This window comes from Arachis hypogaea, chromosome 3 (assembly GCF_003086295.3).
Source record: "Arachis hypogaea cultivar Tifrunner chromosome 3, arahy.Tifrunner.gnm2.J5K5, whole genome shotgun sequence".
NCBI classification, from domain to species: Eukaryota; Viridiplantae; Streptophyta; class Magnoliopsida; order Fabales; family Fabaceae; genus Arachis; species Arachis hypogaea.
Genome location: NC_092038.1, coordinates 106425794 through 106441390, shown reverse-complemented (window position 1 = coordinate 106441390; position 15597 = coordinate 106425794). Strand labels below are relative to the sequence as shown.

Sequence of the window (15597 nt, the reverse complement as noted above, 5' to 3'; positions counted from 1 at the left end):
GGTGGAAGAAATAGGTTTAGCAATAGCAAGCCTTTTCCATCATCTTCTCAGCAACAGACAGAGAATTCTGAGCAAAGCCTCTCTAGCTTAGCAAACATAGTCTCTGATCTATCTAAGGCCACTTTAAGTTTCATGAGTAAAACAAGGTCCTCCATTAGAAATTTGGAGGCACAAGTGGGTCAACTGAGTAAGAAAATTACTGAAATTCCTCCTAGTACTCTCCCAAACAATACAGAAGAGAATCCAAAAAGAGAGTGCAAGGCCATTGATATAATCAATATGGCCGAATGCACAAAGGAGGAGAAGGACGTGAATCCCAGTGAGGAAGACCTCCTGGGACGTCCTCTGAACAAAAAGGAGTTCCAAACTGAGGAACCTAAGGAATCTGAGGCTCACCTAGAGACCATAGAGATTCCATTGAACCTCTTTTTACCATTCATGAGCTCTGAGAACTATTCTTCCTTTGAAGAGGATGAGGATGTAACTGAAGAGCAAGTTTCTCAATATCTAGGGGCCATCATGAAGCTGAATGCCAAGTTGTTTGGTAATGAGACTTGGAAAGGTGAACCTCCCTTGCTCATTAGCGAACTAGATACATGGGTGACGTTAGGATTTTTGCTAGCAAAGAGTTTTATAAAAATAGTCGTGTTGTAGATATAGTTTCTAAACCAACAAAAATCCTTTCGTGCAAACGTTTTGGTTGTCACAAGTAACAAACCCCTAAATAAATTGATAACCGAAGTATTTAAACCTCGGGTCGTCTTCTCAAGGAATTGCAGGGAAGTATGTTCTTATTATTGGTTATGGAGATTGTAAATTGGGGTTTTGAGAATGAGGAATAAATATGGCAAATAATTTAAATGACAATTAAAATAAATAAATACTGTAAAGCAAACTTTTGGCAAGGTATGAGAAATTGGAAGTCCAGACTTTGTTATTCTTAGCAATAATAATGAAAGTTGAATCTTAATTCCACTTAGTTAACCTTTGCTAAAGCAAAGGAAAGTCAAGGGACAAATTAGTTTGACCTTTGAATCCTATTTATTTCCTAAGAAAAGTTTGGGATTGTTGAAGTTCAATTCAATTAGCAAAGATAACAGTTATCAATTATGTTGAGCTAAGATAACTCCTGAGTTACTGATTTCTTAACCAAGACCAAAAAGGGAAAAGTAAATTAATTCTACTAGAATAAGAATATCTTCAGATTGGGAATAATCAATAACACAAACAAAAGAAAGCAATATTAAACTGAAATACCTCAATTATCATCAAACGGGGAAATCATCATGAATGTGGCATAAGCCAAATAGGCAACATAACTAATACAAGCATTAAAGTATCTGAAAATAAGAAATAAATATAAAGTAAAAGAACATTGAACCTGGGATCGATAGTCACTCCTAAAACTAAGAGAAGTCCTAAATCCTAATTTCTAAAAACTCTACCTAAATCCTAAGAGAGTGGAGAGAACCTCTCTCTCTCTAAAAACTACATCTAAATCCTAAAAAGTGAATTATGAAAAGCATGATCATGAATGGATGCATTCCCCCACTTTATAGCCTCTAATCTGTATTCTCTGGGCCGAAAACTGGGTCAGAAATAGCCCAGAAGTCACTTCCAGCGCTTTCTGGTTCGTACAGGTCGCGGCCAAGTGACGCGGAGGCGTCGCCCACGCGGCCGCGCGGATTGAAGTTCCTGCCAGGTCACGCGGCCACGTAATCCATGCGTTCGCGTCGCCTGGCATCAAGGCAGCTATGGCAAATTATATAATGTTGCAAAGCCCCAGACGTTAGCTTTCCAACGCAACTGGAACCATCTCATTTGGACCTCCGTAGCTAAAGTTATAGCCATTTGAGTGCGAAGAGGTCAGGCTGGACAGCTTAGCAGTTTCTCCAACTTATTGCATTCTTTCCATTTTTGCATTCTTCCTTTCCATCCTCTGAACTATTCCTGCCCTATAATATCTGAAAACACTTAACACACATATCAAGGCATCTAATGGTAATAAAAGAGGATTAATATTAACAAATATAAGACCAAAGAAGCATGTTTTCAATCATAGCACAAAATCCGGAAGGAAAACGTAAACTCATGCAAATAGTATGAATGAGTAGGTAAGAGTTGATAAAAACCACTCAATTGAGCATAAGATAAACCATAAAATAGTGGTTTATCAATGGGTTCAGCAAACACTACCTCAAAATAAACAAGATCTTGGTAAATTCTTAATATCCTGTACCATAGGCACCATGACCTTTGAGAAGACTCTGTGTCACCTGGGGTCAGGTATAAATCTTATGCCACTCTCTGTAATGGAGAAGCTGGGGATCTTTGATGTAGAAGCTACAAGAATCTCATTAGAGATGGCAGACAAGTCAATAAAACAAGCTTATGGATTGGTAGAGGACGTGTTAGTGAAGGTTAAAGGCCTTTACATCCCTGTTGATTTCATAATCTTAGACATTGGGAAGGATGAGAATGAATCCATCATTCTTGGAAGACCCTTCCTAGCCACAGCAGGAGCTGTGAGTGATGTTGACAGAGGAGAACTAGTCCTTCAATTGAATGGGGACTTCCTTGTGTTTAAAGCTCAAGGATCTTCCTCTGCAACCATGGAAAAGAGGCACGATAAGCTTCTCTCAATACAGAGTCAAACAAAGCCCCCACAATCAAACTCTAAGTTTGGTGTTGGGAGGCCACAACCAAACTCTAAGTTTGGTGTTGAACCCCCACATTCAAACTCTAAGTTTGGTGTTGGGAGGTCCCAACAATGCTCTGATGATCTGTGAAGCTCCATGAGAGCTCACTGTCAAGCTATTGACATTAAAGAAGCGCTTATTAGGAGGCAACCCAATTTTTATTTATCTACATTTCTATTGTTCTTTTATGTTTTATTAGGTTTATGATCATGTGGAGTCACAAAATAATTGCAAAAATTAAAAACAAAATCAAAAACAGCAGAAGAAAAAGCACACCCTAGAGGATGAGCTTACTGACGTTTAAACGCCAGTAAGGAGCATCTGGCTGGCGTTTAACGCCAGAACAGAGCATGAAGCTGGCGTTGAACACCAGAAACAAGCAGCAGTCTGGCGTTTAAACGCCAGGATTGCACCCTGAGGAAAGCTGGCATTTAATGCCAGAAACAAGCATCAGGCTGGCATTAAACGCCAGAAACAGGCTACATTTGGGCGTTTAACACCAGAAACAAGCATCAGCCTGGCGTTAAATGCCAGGATTGCATGAAGAGGACTTTTTACATGCCTAAAAGGTGCAAGGATGAGAAATCCTTGACACCTCAGGATCTGTGGACCCCACAGGATTTCCACCTACCTTTTCCCTCTCTCTCACACCTTTTTATAACACTCTTCCCCAAACATCATTCACCAATCACCTCAATCACTCTTCCCCATCACCTCTTCACCACTCACATTCATCCACTCTTCCCTAAAAACCCCACCTACCTTCAAATTCAAAATCCTTTCCCTCCCAAACCCAACCACTAATGACCAAAACCTACCCCTTCTCCCACTCCTGTATAAACCCCTCAACACTCCTTCATTCTTCACACACAACCATCAATACCTCTCCCCTTGGCCGAACCCTAAACCTCCCTCCATCTCCTCCATTTTCTTCCCTTCTTGTCATATTCTTTTTTCTTTTGCTCGAGGACGAGCAACATTTTAAGTTTGGTGTGGTAAAAGCATAACTTTTTTTTTATTTTTCCATAACCATTGATGGCACCTAAGGCCAGAGAAACCTCAAGAAAGAGGAAAGGGAAGGCAATTGCTTCCACCTCTGAGTCATGGGAGATGGAGAAATTCATCTCAAAAGCCCATCAAGACCACTTCTATGAAGTTGTGGCCAAGAAAAAGGTGATCCCTGAGGTCCTTTTCATGTTCAAGAAAAATGAGTATCCGGAGATCCGACATGAGATCCAAAGAAGAGGTTGGGAAGTTCTTACCAACCCCATTCAACAAGTCAAAATCTTAATAGTTCAAGAGTTCTATGCCAATACATGGATCACTAGGAACCATGATCAAAGTATGAACCCGAATCCAAAGAATTATCTTACAATGGTTCGGGGGGAAATGCTTAGATTTCAGTTTGGAAAATGTAAGGTTGGCATTCAACTTGCCTATGATGCAAGAGGACGCATGCCCCTACACTAGAAGGGTCAACTTTGATCGAAGGTTGGACCAAGTCCTCATGGACATATGTATGGAAGGAGCTCAATGGAAAAGAGACTCAAGAGGCAATCCGATTCAATTAAGAAGACTGGACCTTAAGCTTGTGGCTAGAGGATGGTTGGAGTTCATTCAACGCTCCATCATCCCCACTAGCAACCGATCCGAAGTAACAGTGGATCAGGCCATCATGATCCATAGCATCATGATTGGAGAGAAAGTAGAAGTTCATGAAGTCATCTCTCTAGAACTCTACAAAGTAGCCGAAAAGCCCTCCACCTTGGCAAGGCTAGCTTTTCCTCATCTCATTTGCCATCTATGCTACTTAGCTGGAGTTGTCATAGAAGGAGACATCCTCATTGAAGAGGACAAGCCCATCACTAAGAAGAGGATAGAGCAAACAAGAGAGCCCATTCATGGATCTCAAGAGACGCATGAGGAAGTTCATCATCAAGAAATCCCAGAGATGCCTCAAGGGATGCACTTTCCTCCAAACAACTATTGGGAACAACTCAACAATTCTCTAGAAGGATTGAGTCATGACATGAACAAATTAAGGGTGGAACACCAAGAACACTCCATCATTCTCAATGAGATTAGAGAAGATCAAAAAGCTATGAGGGAGGAGCAACAAAGGCAAGGAAGAGACATAGAGGAGCTCAAGAATACCATTGGTCCATCAAGGAGAAGGCGCCACCCTCACTAAGGTGGACTCATTCCTTAACTTCCTTGTTCTTATCTCTCTGTTTTTTGACTTTATGCTTCATGTTTGTCTATGTTTGTGTCTTTACTATATGATCATTAGTATTTAGTAACTATGTCTTAAGGCTATGAATAATTCCATGAATCCCTCACCTTTATTAAATGAAAAATGTTTTTAATACAAAAGAACAAGAAGTACATGAGTCTCGAATTCATCCTTGAAATTAGTTTAATTATATTGATGTGGTGACAATACTTTTTGTTTTCTGAATGAATGCTTAAACAGTGCATATTTTTGATCTTGTTGTTTATGAATGTTAAAATTGTTAGTTTCTTGAAAGAATGATGAACAAGAGAAATGTTATTGATAATCTGAAAAATCATAAAATTGATTCTTGAAGCAAGAAAAAGCAGTGAAAAAGAAGAAGCTTGCGAAAAAAAGTATAAAAGAAAAAGAAAAAGCAAGCAGAAAAAGGCAATAGCCCTTAAAACCAAAAGGCAAGGGTAAAAAGGATCCAAGGCTTTGAGCATCAATGGATAGGAGGGCCCAAGGAAATAAAATCCAGGCCTAAGTGGCTAAATCAAGCTGTCCCTAACCATGTGCTTGTGGCATGCAGGTCCAAGTGAAAAGCTGGAGACTGAGTGGTTAAAGTCGTGATCCAAAGCAAAAAGAGTGTGCTTAAGAGCTCTGGACACCTCTAACTGGGGACTTTAGCAAAGCTAAGTCACAATCTGAAAAGGTTCACACAGTCATGTGTCTGTGGCATTTACGTATCCGGTGGTAATACTGGAAAACAAAGTGCTTAGGGCCACGACCAAGACTCATAAAAGTAGCTGTGTCCAAGAATCAACATATTTAACTAGGAGAATCAATAACACTATCTGAACTCTGAGTTCCTATAGATGCTAATCATTCTAAACTTCAAAGGATAAAGTGAGATGCTAAAACTGTTCAGAAGCAAAAAGCTACAAGTCCCGCTCTTCTAATTAGAACTAATATTCATTGATATTTTGAGATTTATAGTATATTCTCTTCTTTTTATCCTATTTTATTTTCAGTTACTTGGGACAAGCAACAATTTAAGTTTAGTGTTGTGATGAGTGGATAATTTATACGCTTTTTGGCATTGTTTTTATGTAGTTTTTAGTAAGATCTAGCTACTTTTAGGGATGTTTTTATTAGTTTTTATGCAAAATTCACATTTCTTGACTTTACTTTGAGTTTGTGTATTTTTCTGTGATTTCAGGTATTTTTTGACTGAAATTGAGGGACCTGAGCAAAAATTCGATTCAGGCTGAAAAAGGACTGTTGATGTTGTCGGATTCTGACCTCCCTACACTCGGAATGGATTTTCTAGAGCTACAGAACTCCAAATGGCGCGCTCTCAACTGCGTTGGAAAGTAGACATCTAGGGCTTTCTAGCAATACATAATGATTCATACTTTATTTGAGCTTAGACGACGCAAACTAGTGTTCAATGCCAGTTCTATGCTGCATTCTGGAGTAAAACGCCAGAAACACGTCACAAACCAGAGTTAAACGCCAAAAACACGTTACAACTTGGCATTTAACCCCAAGAAAAGCCTCTGCACGTGTAAAGCTCAAGCTCAAAGTGGGCTCTGAAAGTGGATTTCTGCACTAAGACTTATTTCTATAAACCCTAGTAACTAGTCTAGTATAAATAGGACTTTTTACTATTGTATTTTCATCTTGGTATCTATCTTTGGATGTTTAGTTCTTAGACCTTCATGGGGGCTGGCCATTCGGCCATGCCTGGACCATCACTTATGTATTTTCAACGGTGGAGTTTCTACACACCATAGATTAAGGTGTGGAGCTCTGCTGTTCCTCGAGTATTAATGCAATTACTATTGTTCTTCTATTCAATTCATGCTTATTCTTATTCTAAGATATTCACTGCACTTCAACATGATGAATGTGATGATCCGTGACACTCATCATCATTCTCACCTATGAACGCGTGCTTGACAACCACTCCCGTTCTACCTTAGATCGAGCGCGTGTCTCTTAGCCTCCATTCCGAAAGATCAGAGTCTTTGTGGTATAAGCTAGAATTATTGGCGGCTATTCCTAAGATCTGGAAAGTCTAAACCTTGTCTGTGGTATTCCGAGTAGGATCTGAGATGGGATGACTGTGATGAGCTTCAAACTCGCAAGTGTTGGGCATAGTGACAGACGCAAAAGAATCACTTGATTCTATTCCAACATGATCGAGAACCGACAGATGATTAGCCGTGCTGTGACAGAGCATTTGGACCATTTTTACTGAGAGGATGGGAAGTGGCCATTGACAACGGTGATGCCCTACATACAGCTTGCCATTGAAAGGAGTAAGAATGATTGGATGAAAGTAGTAGGAAAGTAGAGATTCAGAAGGAACAAAGCATCTCCATACAATTATCTGAAATTCCCACCAATGATTTACATAAGTATCTTTATCTCTATTTTATGCTTTATTTATCTTTATTTTCAAAAACCATCATAACCATTTGAATCCGCCTAACTGGGATTTACAAGATGACCATAGCTTGCTTCTTACCAACAATCTCCGTGGGATCAACCCTTACTCACGTAAGGTTTATTACTTGGATGACTCAGTGCACTTGCTGGTTAGTTGTGCGAAGTTGTGACAAAGTGTGATTCACGTTTGAGAGCTCCAAGTCTTTGGCGCCATTGTTGATGATCACAATTTTGTGCACCATTTCTCATACACCACCTAAAACCTTTCAACAATATAAACCACCTTCTAACTACAATACCTTTCCCTTGAACAATGAACCCTCTTTTTCCACACCACTTTCACCAGACCCATTGCGCCAAACCCTAATGCAAGAGCAACAAGAGCTTCTAGCTAAATGTATAACGCATGAAGAAGGGTTCAAGGAGATAGAGGCCAAGATTGCTATAGTGGCAGAAGCCGTTAGCAAAATGTACTCATCCTATCTAAGCTCGCGTGATCAAGGCACTCCCATTGTTGAATGTGGAGAAGCAACCAAGGAGCTTAGTAAGGGAGTGAATTTGGAGCTTCAAAGTGAAGAAAAGGAGTTAAATCAAGAAGTGCAACAAGAGGAGGAGGTAGAGATTATTGAACAAGAGGAAGTAGTGATTGGGTATTTAGGATATGTTAAGTACATAGAGGAATTTCAAGTTGAAGACTTTGAAGAGGTTGATCAAGGGATGGATTCAATCATTGATGAGTTTCTATCTACAATTGAATCCTCTCCCGTTGGGCTTGATATAGAGATTAAAGAAGAAGATACCTCACTTTCCATGCGCTTTGTGATCAATGAAGAAGAGATGGAATTGGAAGAAAGCTACCAAGAAGAAAGATTGGAAGAAGTGGTACAAGCAATGAGTCCTCTCATCTATGATGATTCCCCATCAACATATAATCCTTTTGAGTTTGAGGAATCTTTCCCCACTATGCTTGCAATTATTGATGAGGTAGATTTCACTCAACCTCCTATTTATGATTTAAGCGGTGGGAAAGAGCTAGGAGAAATTGGTGAAGAAGAGTGTGAACTTTAGAAAGTTTGGCAAGATGTAGAGCTTGAAGCACCTTGCCAAGTAGTGGAAGCCTCTAGGAGAGGATGGATGGGAGTGGAACGTGCTTTATCGAGACTGTTGAGAACTCCTCCATTTGAGTGGGTAAAACTTCTAACTCTTAGCTTTATTATCCCACTTGAATTTGGTTTGCTTGAAACGGATGGCTAACTTAGAGCGCTTTGTGGAATTTAGCGTAAGAGGAGGATGTTTAGTGGTTGGTGGTGTAAATCTAGGCTCATTATGGTTAGAAGCTCAAAATTGAGGAGCAAGGATTGGTGTGATGCTAAATTGTATGGGTCTAGAAGGAGAATTTGGTGCTCAAATGAGAATTCGGCTTGCCTACCACCCAATTGGAATTATGATGATCAATTAAAATATGGGTGTGAAAATAAGGTATGGGATCTCAGATCACAACATGAAGACCGATTTTGGGAGCTCATATCTCGGGAAGAACCTCACCCAAGCTTGGTGATGATGGTTGGAAATTTTGACAACCATTTGAGGAGCAAGCATCCTTGGAGGTTCAAGGATGAATACAAGCATAAGCCACCATGATGAGGAGCTCCCAAATGTCCAACTTAAGGACTTAAACTAAAAGTGCTAGGTGGGAGACACCCCACCATGGTAAACTCTTTCCATTCTCTTATAGATATAATGAATAAGTGATTTGAGTTGCCATTTTAGGTAATTTTCCTCTTCGTTTGTTCTTGTTTTAACGCTTTGGTTGTTAGTTCATTTAAATTGTATTTTTGTCTTGAATTGTATTTTGCTTGAAGTGCAAGTTTTCTTTGTTTGGTATTTGAAGATTTTTTTTCAAAAATTAAAAAGGTTTTTGTTAATTTTGTTTTTTGGTGGGTTTTGAGTTGTAGATAGTGTTAGGAGGATTTTAAGCTGTCTTTGATGTTCAAAAAAAGGGGGGGAGGCACGCTTACGCGTACCTTACGCGTACGTGTCGATCCGTCAATGCAGGTCCCATACATCCTACCCAAGAGTTGTGCGAACTTGGCGTGAGACTTGTGCTTCTAGCAGAAGTCTCATACCACGCGTACGCGCACATCACGCGTACGTGTCGGTGTGCACTCTCCCCGTCCGTGCATGCGCGTGCATAGCGCTTCCGCGTGAATCATCTTCCTGTCCATCCACGCGCACGCGCACACTACGTGCATGCGTGGATTCAAAATCAATAACCCTATGGACGCGCAAGCCCTAGCCATCGTGTCCTTTCACCCCTTTCTCCTTTAACTTTCCATTTTCCCCTTTCTCTACCTCCTAAGTTGCGGAACCTTCAAGCTGCCATTACCGCCGCTTCAAAGCGTTCGTGACCTACCATTCCAGTGATCTGACCGCCGCCACCTACCACTGCTCTCTTCTTTCTTTCTTTCTTTCTTCCTTCTTTTCTTCTCCTTATCTCTTTCCTTATCTCGACCGTTTTTTCTCCTCTGCCACCGTAAGCACTGCCGCGGCTCTCTCATTGCCGCCGGCGAGCATCATACCACTATCACCAACCTCTATTTCCCCTAGCTCGCTTTCCTTCCCCTTTGTCGCTGCAACCAGAGCAGAGCTTTACTTCTCTACTCTGCCTCTCGCTGCCCTGCGCTACCTTCTCGGTGCCACCGCGAGCCACTAGATCGTCTGCATCTCTAGGCGGCACTGCTTCCATTTTCTTTTTTTTCCAGTTCTATTTCTGCTTCTGCTTCCAGGTTACCCTGCATTTCTTTTCTTCATCTCTTTTTCTGTTTGATTAGTTTTGTTAGCTTTGCTTAATTCTGTTTAGTTTAGTTAGATTAGAAATGCATGTTTAGTTGATCCTAGGTGGTTAGGTAACTAGGATATGGTTAGAGGATTTAGGCCTGATAACTGCTCTGTTCTTGTTGTTTGAATTGGTGAATTTTCTTTTGTTTTGATGGTGATGATGTTGTGTGTTATGCCTGGATGCTGTTAATTTTTAATCTTCATATTACCTGCTGCTGCTAGAATGATATAAGTTGCTTTATTTTGCTTAAAGATGCCTCATTCATATGAATTGATTTCTTGTTTTGCCTGATTTACATATCTTGGATTCATACATGAGATTTTGCTGCTGTTCGTTATCCAGGAACGTCCAAATTACTGCCGGAATGCTGCCAAAATTTTTGAAAACTACTTTGTGTTAACTTGCAGCTTATGAATGGCTTTGGTATCTCTTGATTTGAACCGATTTTAGCCTATGCCAAGTTCAATTCATAAGCTAATTTGGTCAGCATTTTCGTTTTCATTTCAGTTCCCTTTCATGTATATTGATGATTGACAGGATCAAGGAACTATTTGACGGATTGCTGTGTCAAATAGACCCTTGGTTAGATATGTCAATATAAACCTTGTTGTGTTTTCAATAGTACCGGTTAAATCAAATGCTTTGTGACTTCTTGGTTCAAGTTCAATTTTCACCTCACTTAACCAATGAAGCCTCTTTCAATGATTTTGCCATTTGATTTAACCTGTTCTTTTTTGCTTAATGTTCTTATGTTGTAATAATTGGCGGTTTCCACTAGTGTAACCCTTTTATATTGAAATTGTTTCACCATGTTTTGAGTTACACCAAGTGCTAATCTTAATTCTTTTAACACCATTTGTTACAATTCGTAGTGACCATGAACATTGATGATGACTTGCTTTTCTATTCTATGCTTTTGTGCAAATTATATTTCATCATCAATGTCTTTCATCATCATCATGAATGTGAGTGTGCTTGTTCATATGCTTTTTGAATTTCTCTTGGTTAAGCTCCAAAATTGTCATGCCACTAATTTCTAGCCATCTTTATAACATTTGACTTAACTGACTCTTTAACTCCACTTTTTAGTTTTCACTTTAACCTTTCACAATCGTTTGGGTATGACAATTCTTGTTGCTTGACAAACAAGCACTTGGCTAATATTGCATGCTTTATCGGGTTTTCTTTCTGTTTGATATCTGAATTATGTTTTCATATGTTCCAAGAATTCTTTTCTTTGCCTTACATAATGAATATATCAATATCCTCTTGTTACCTGTTCTCTGTTTGCTTCTTGATTTCTTGCTTTACATTCCTCTCCTTTGCTTAATTGTTTATATCCTGTGACCTCTGTTTTCTCCAAGATGTCTGATAAAGGAAAAGGGAAAGCAAAGGAAACCTCTTGAAAATAGAAAAAATCTCAATCTTCCGCTGATTCTCCCTTCTCTAGTTATGCTAGGATATTTCTATCTGATAAGGAAAAGGCTGATCAACTACTACCTCCGACTGAAGCAGGAAAGTTCCCCAATTTATACTGCGAGCTATGCTTCCCTCTCCTTCAGAAGCGGCATCTCAACTTAGAGAAGAAGTTGGGTATTCCCGCCGATTCGAGGCGATCTGTTGAGAGTCGGATTAATGGGGTAGGCTTATCCTTTGTGGATAGGGACTTACCTCGGGTGAATGAGTCATGGGTCTGAGAATTTAATTGTAATTTCTTCAGACCGACCCTTGAGTTAGTTCACCTAAGAGGAGGACAGATTCTAATCACCGAGGTGGATATTGAGCAGGCACTCCACTGCCAGTCCAAAGTTAGTAAGAAAGATGCGTTTCAAAGGGTTGAGGAGGAGATGGACTGCCTTACTTATGATTATGATGCACTGAGGAGTATTATTTCCCATCCGGTTGCCCCTTGGAAGATGGATGCCAACAAAACAAAATTCAAGGGGATGATGTTTGATTATCTATTGTGGGAGGCTATGACATGGCAGCAGATCCTTGCTTATTATGTGATGCTTACCTCGCACTTCACAAAGATTTCGGTGGACATGTTTGTTCTGATCAGGTACATTATGGAGGGGAAGGAGCTGTACTTTCCCCGCCTGATCAAAAAGTACATGTGGCAAGCACATGTCAGAGGCACACTCCCCTTTCTTGCTTTTGTCTTTCTAAAGCTTTTAGAAAAATTTATCTGTTTACCACTCTTTGTTTTATTTTTCATAATACATACAATAGTATTCTTATAAAATAATATCTTAATAAATAATAATTTGTAAAAATAATTTACTCTAATATAAATAAGTAATTTTAAATAAATATTTAAAATAATATTTATAATACTCTTAAAACTTATTTTATAAAATCTTATTTTCAAACTTTTATTAATTACTTTCTAAACCACGAATTCTTTAATATTTTATTTTTGACATCAATATTTTATAAAATTATATTTAAACCTTCACTTTGTTTCATATTTATATAATAACCCTGAACTTTTATAAAATATCCGTTTTACCCCTGAACTTTATTTATTACCCAAGATACCCGAAAAACTTATATAATTATAATATTAAACTTAATCTTTTCATAAAAATACAAGTATATTTCCTAAAAAGGAATTCTTCTTAGCTGATTCTTCTCTTCACCAAGAACCGAAACCCTCCTTATTTTCTTTTTAAAATATACATTTAAATCTTAACCCGTTTTTGAGTTTTATGGTTATCGATTTTTCACAGCTTTTAATTTAATTCCTCGGCCATTAAATCTCACCCATTTTATTCAAAACCTAACACAATGACAGTCCTAAATCAACTCATTATTACAGTTTGGGCAGCACAAACATGACCAAATCACAAGCTTAATCACGCATAACAATATATTAACAAAATTCAATACAAAGTCAATCAAACTCCATCAATAATCAATCACAACAACCATTCACTTATCCAACACAAATTTAATTGGTAAGAATTTACTGAAATCCTACCCCCGTATGAAATCAAAATACTCGAGGCTCCGGAAAAGCTTTCTGATCGTGCTGCCAAAAAAGAGAACGTCAGAAATCATCTGTGACTCCTAGAATTCCAGTTGGCTGAACTCAAGGGGAAGGGGGGCTACGTTACCATCAACTTCTACCGAACAAAAGTAATGCCAACGTGTAGAAGTGGAGGATATAAACACTTTTACTGGATTAAATTTTTTATTGGAGTTATAAATCTCAAAAAAATCGAGGTCGAAAGTTTACGGTGCCATTGTTTTCTCGTTTTATCTCACGCACGGCTCCCTCCCTCTTGATTTTTCTTGGTTCCGTTGAAAGGAATTGAAATTAAAGGAGAAAGAAGATTATATGATGGGATTATTAATGGGACAAGGGTTTATTAAGGCCACATGTCACTCGTTTAAACTGTTGAGTCAGCGATTCAAATTATACAAATTATAAATATCTTAAACGGATAATTATGAGAGCTAAATATATTAAAACACATGTAATAATATATATATGAGTTACTAATTTAAATGACATTAATAACATACGGATAAAAGATATACGTTGAAGCTTAGCAAACCTAAGTTCACCGAAAAGTATCAATATTCACTCATATCGGCGGATATCGAGCTCAATAATAATATTATTAACTGAACTTTATTTTTTTAAAATTAAAAATATCAATAACTTAAATTAAAATATTTATATAATTTTTATTATTTATAAATTATTAAAATTATAGTTTTAATTATGTAAAATATTTTATCATAACAAAAATATATAAGAATATGAATTTAATTCAATTCAGATAGTTATAAATTATTTAATTACTTTTAATAAAGTAATTTCTAAAAATAAGAAACTCCAATTTATAAAATAAATTATAACTTATTTATATTTATATTTTTAAAATTGAGGGTTATTACAACAAACACCTGTTTCTCCAAGTCAATCTCTAGGAGGGACAAAATATAAAATATATATGCGGAGATTCTATAAACATATATACATAGCTTAAAATAAAATATAAGAGCCCAAAAGATAGTTCTTCGCTTGTAAGGAAGGTCTCTAGATGCTCAACGCGGTGCCTCTCGACCTGCATCTGAAAAACTATAGAAATATATATGGAATGAGAACCAGGGATTCTCAACTTGGTAATGGTGCACACATAGTTAATATAAAAGGTCCGGAAAAGGCAGAGGCATTCCTAGAACTCCAACACTCATATTTTAGCTTAAAGATTCAACTAAATCAAAAGTAAGTAAGTTATCTAAGGTATTCAAGTTCTAAATCTAACTTTAATCTAACAGTTCACTTTCTGTCTTTCTGGTGCACACGAACTTCACACTTTCGTACAGCAGTACCAGCAAGTGCACTAGGTCATCAAAGTAATACCTGAGCGAGTCAGGGTCGATCCCAGGAGGATTGTGGTTTGAAGCAAGCTATGGTTATCTTGAAGATCTTAGTCAGGCAGATCAGAAAGAGTTGTTTATTGTGAAAGGAATACCAAATTGTAATAAAGATATAGAATAGGAATAGAATAGGGTTAAGGATTGGAGTTGCTTTATCTTTCTGAATTAACTCTGGTACTACTGTCTTCTTTGCTTGTGAATGATCTTCTTCTATGGCAGGCTATATGTGGTCAAAGCCATTGACTGTGGTCGTTGATCTCCTCTACTACAGATCAAATGCCATTGCCCATTGTCATTCAATCTAACGGAGGGTGAAGCTTTAGCAGTTCATTCTCTTGGCGATCCTACTCAAAACGTCACAGACAAGGTCGAATCTTCTGGATCAGAGAATGCTGCTTCTTTGGATTCTAGTCTATACCATGGAGACCCTAATCTCCCAAAAAATTAGCTGAACTAGTATCTCGAGAAATCTCCAATGAAGTCGTGGATTAACCGTGTGAGAGATGTATAAACATAGCTGTTGGTCCGTGCTTTCTGGCCAAGTATTCACACAAACCCAAGTAAACGCGGGTGTTTGTTAGGCACGTTCGGCTTAATGTGATGAACAGAACTAATTTGTCAGATCATCTATTCACCATGATGAAGATCGAATATACATCTTAGAAATTGATCAAACACGGATCAAAGAAGAAACAGTAATACTTTTATTAATTCATAGGACTCAGCAGGGCTCCTCCCCTTAACCTAGGAGATTTAGAAACTCATACTGAAGTAAAATACAATGTAAACGTGTATGGTGACTCAAAAGAATCAAAGAAGATTTGAATTACATAAATAAAATCCCTTAAATACTAAATAGATGACTAGTAAGGGTAAAACAGTCTATTTAGTGCTAAAATTCACTGATGGGGCCCACTTGGTGAGTGTTTGGGATAAGCTTTGATGAGATCCATGTGCTATAAGGTCTCTTGGGTATGGGACGCCAGCTAGGAGGT

General features: G+C 38.2%; 1 long non-coding RNA gene across 2 annotated transcripts; it reads left to right on the top strand.

Annotated features, from left to right (window-relative positions):
* The first annotated feature begins 9470 nt into the window (after window positions 1-9470).
* Window positions 9471-12483, top strand: LOC140183826 (uncharacterized). Of its 2 annotated transcripts, none has more exons than XR_011880076.1 (2): window positions 9471-10154; window positions 11572-12483. It is a non-coding gene; the product is annotated as an uncharacterized lncRNA (long non-coding RNA). The 2 variants fall into 2 exon arrangements; XR_011880077.1 differs by having other exon boundaries at window positions 9472-10154; window positions 11658-12483.
* The last annotated feature ends 3114 nt before the right edge of the window (window positions 12484-15597 follow it).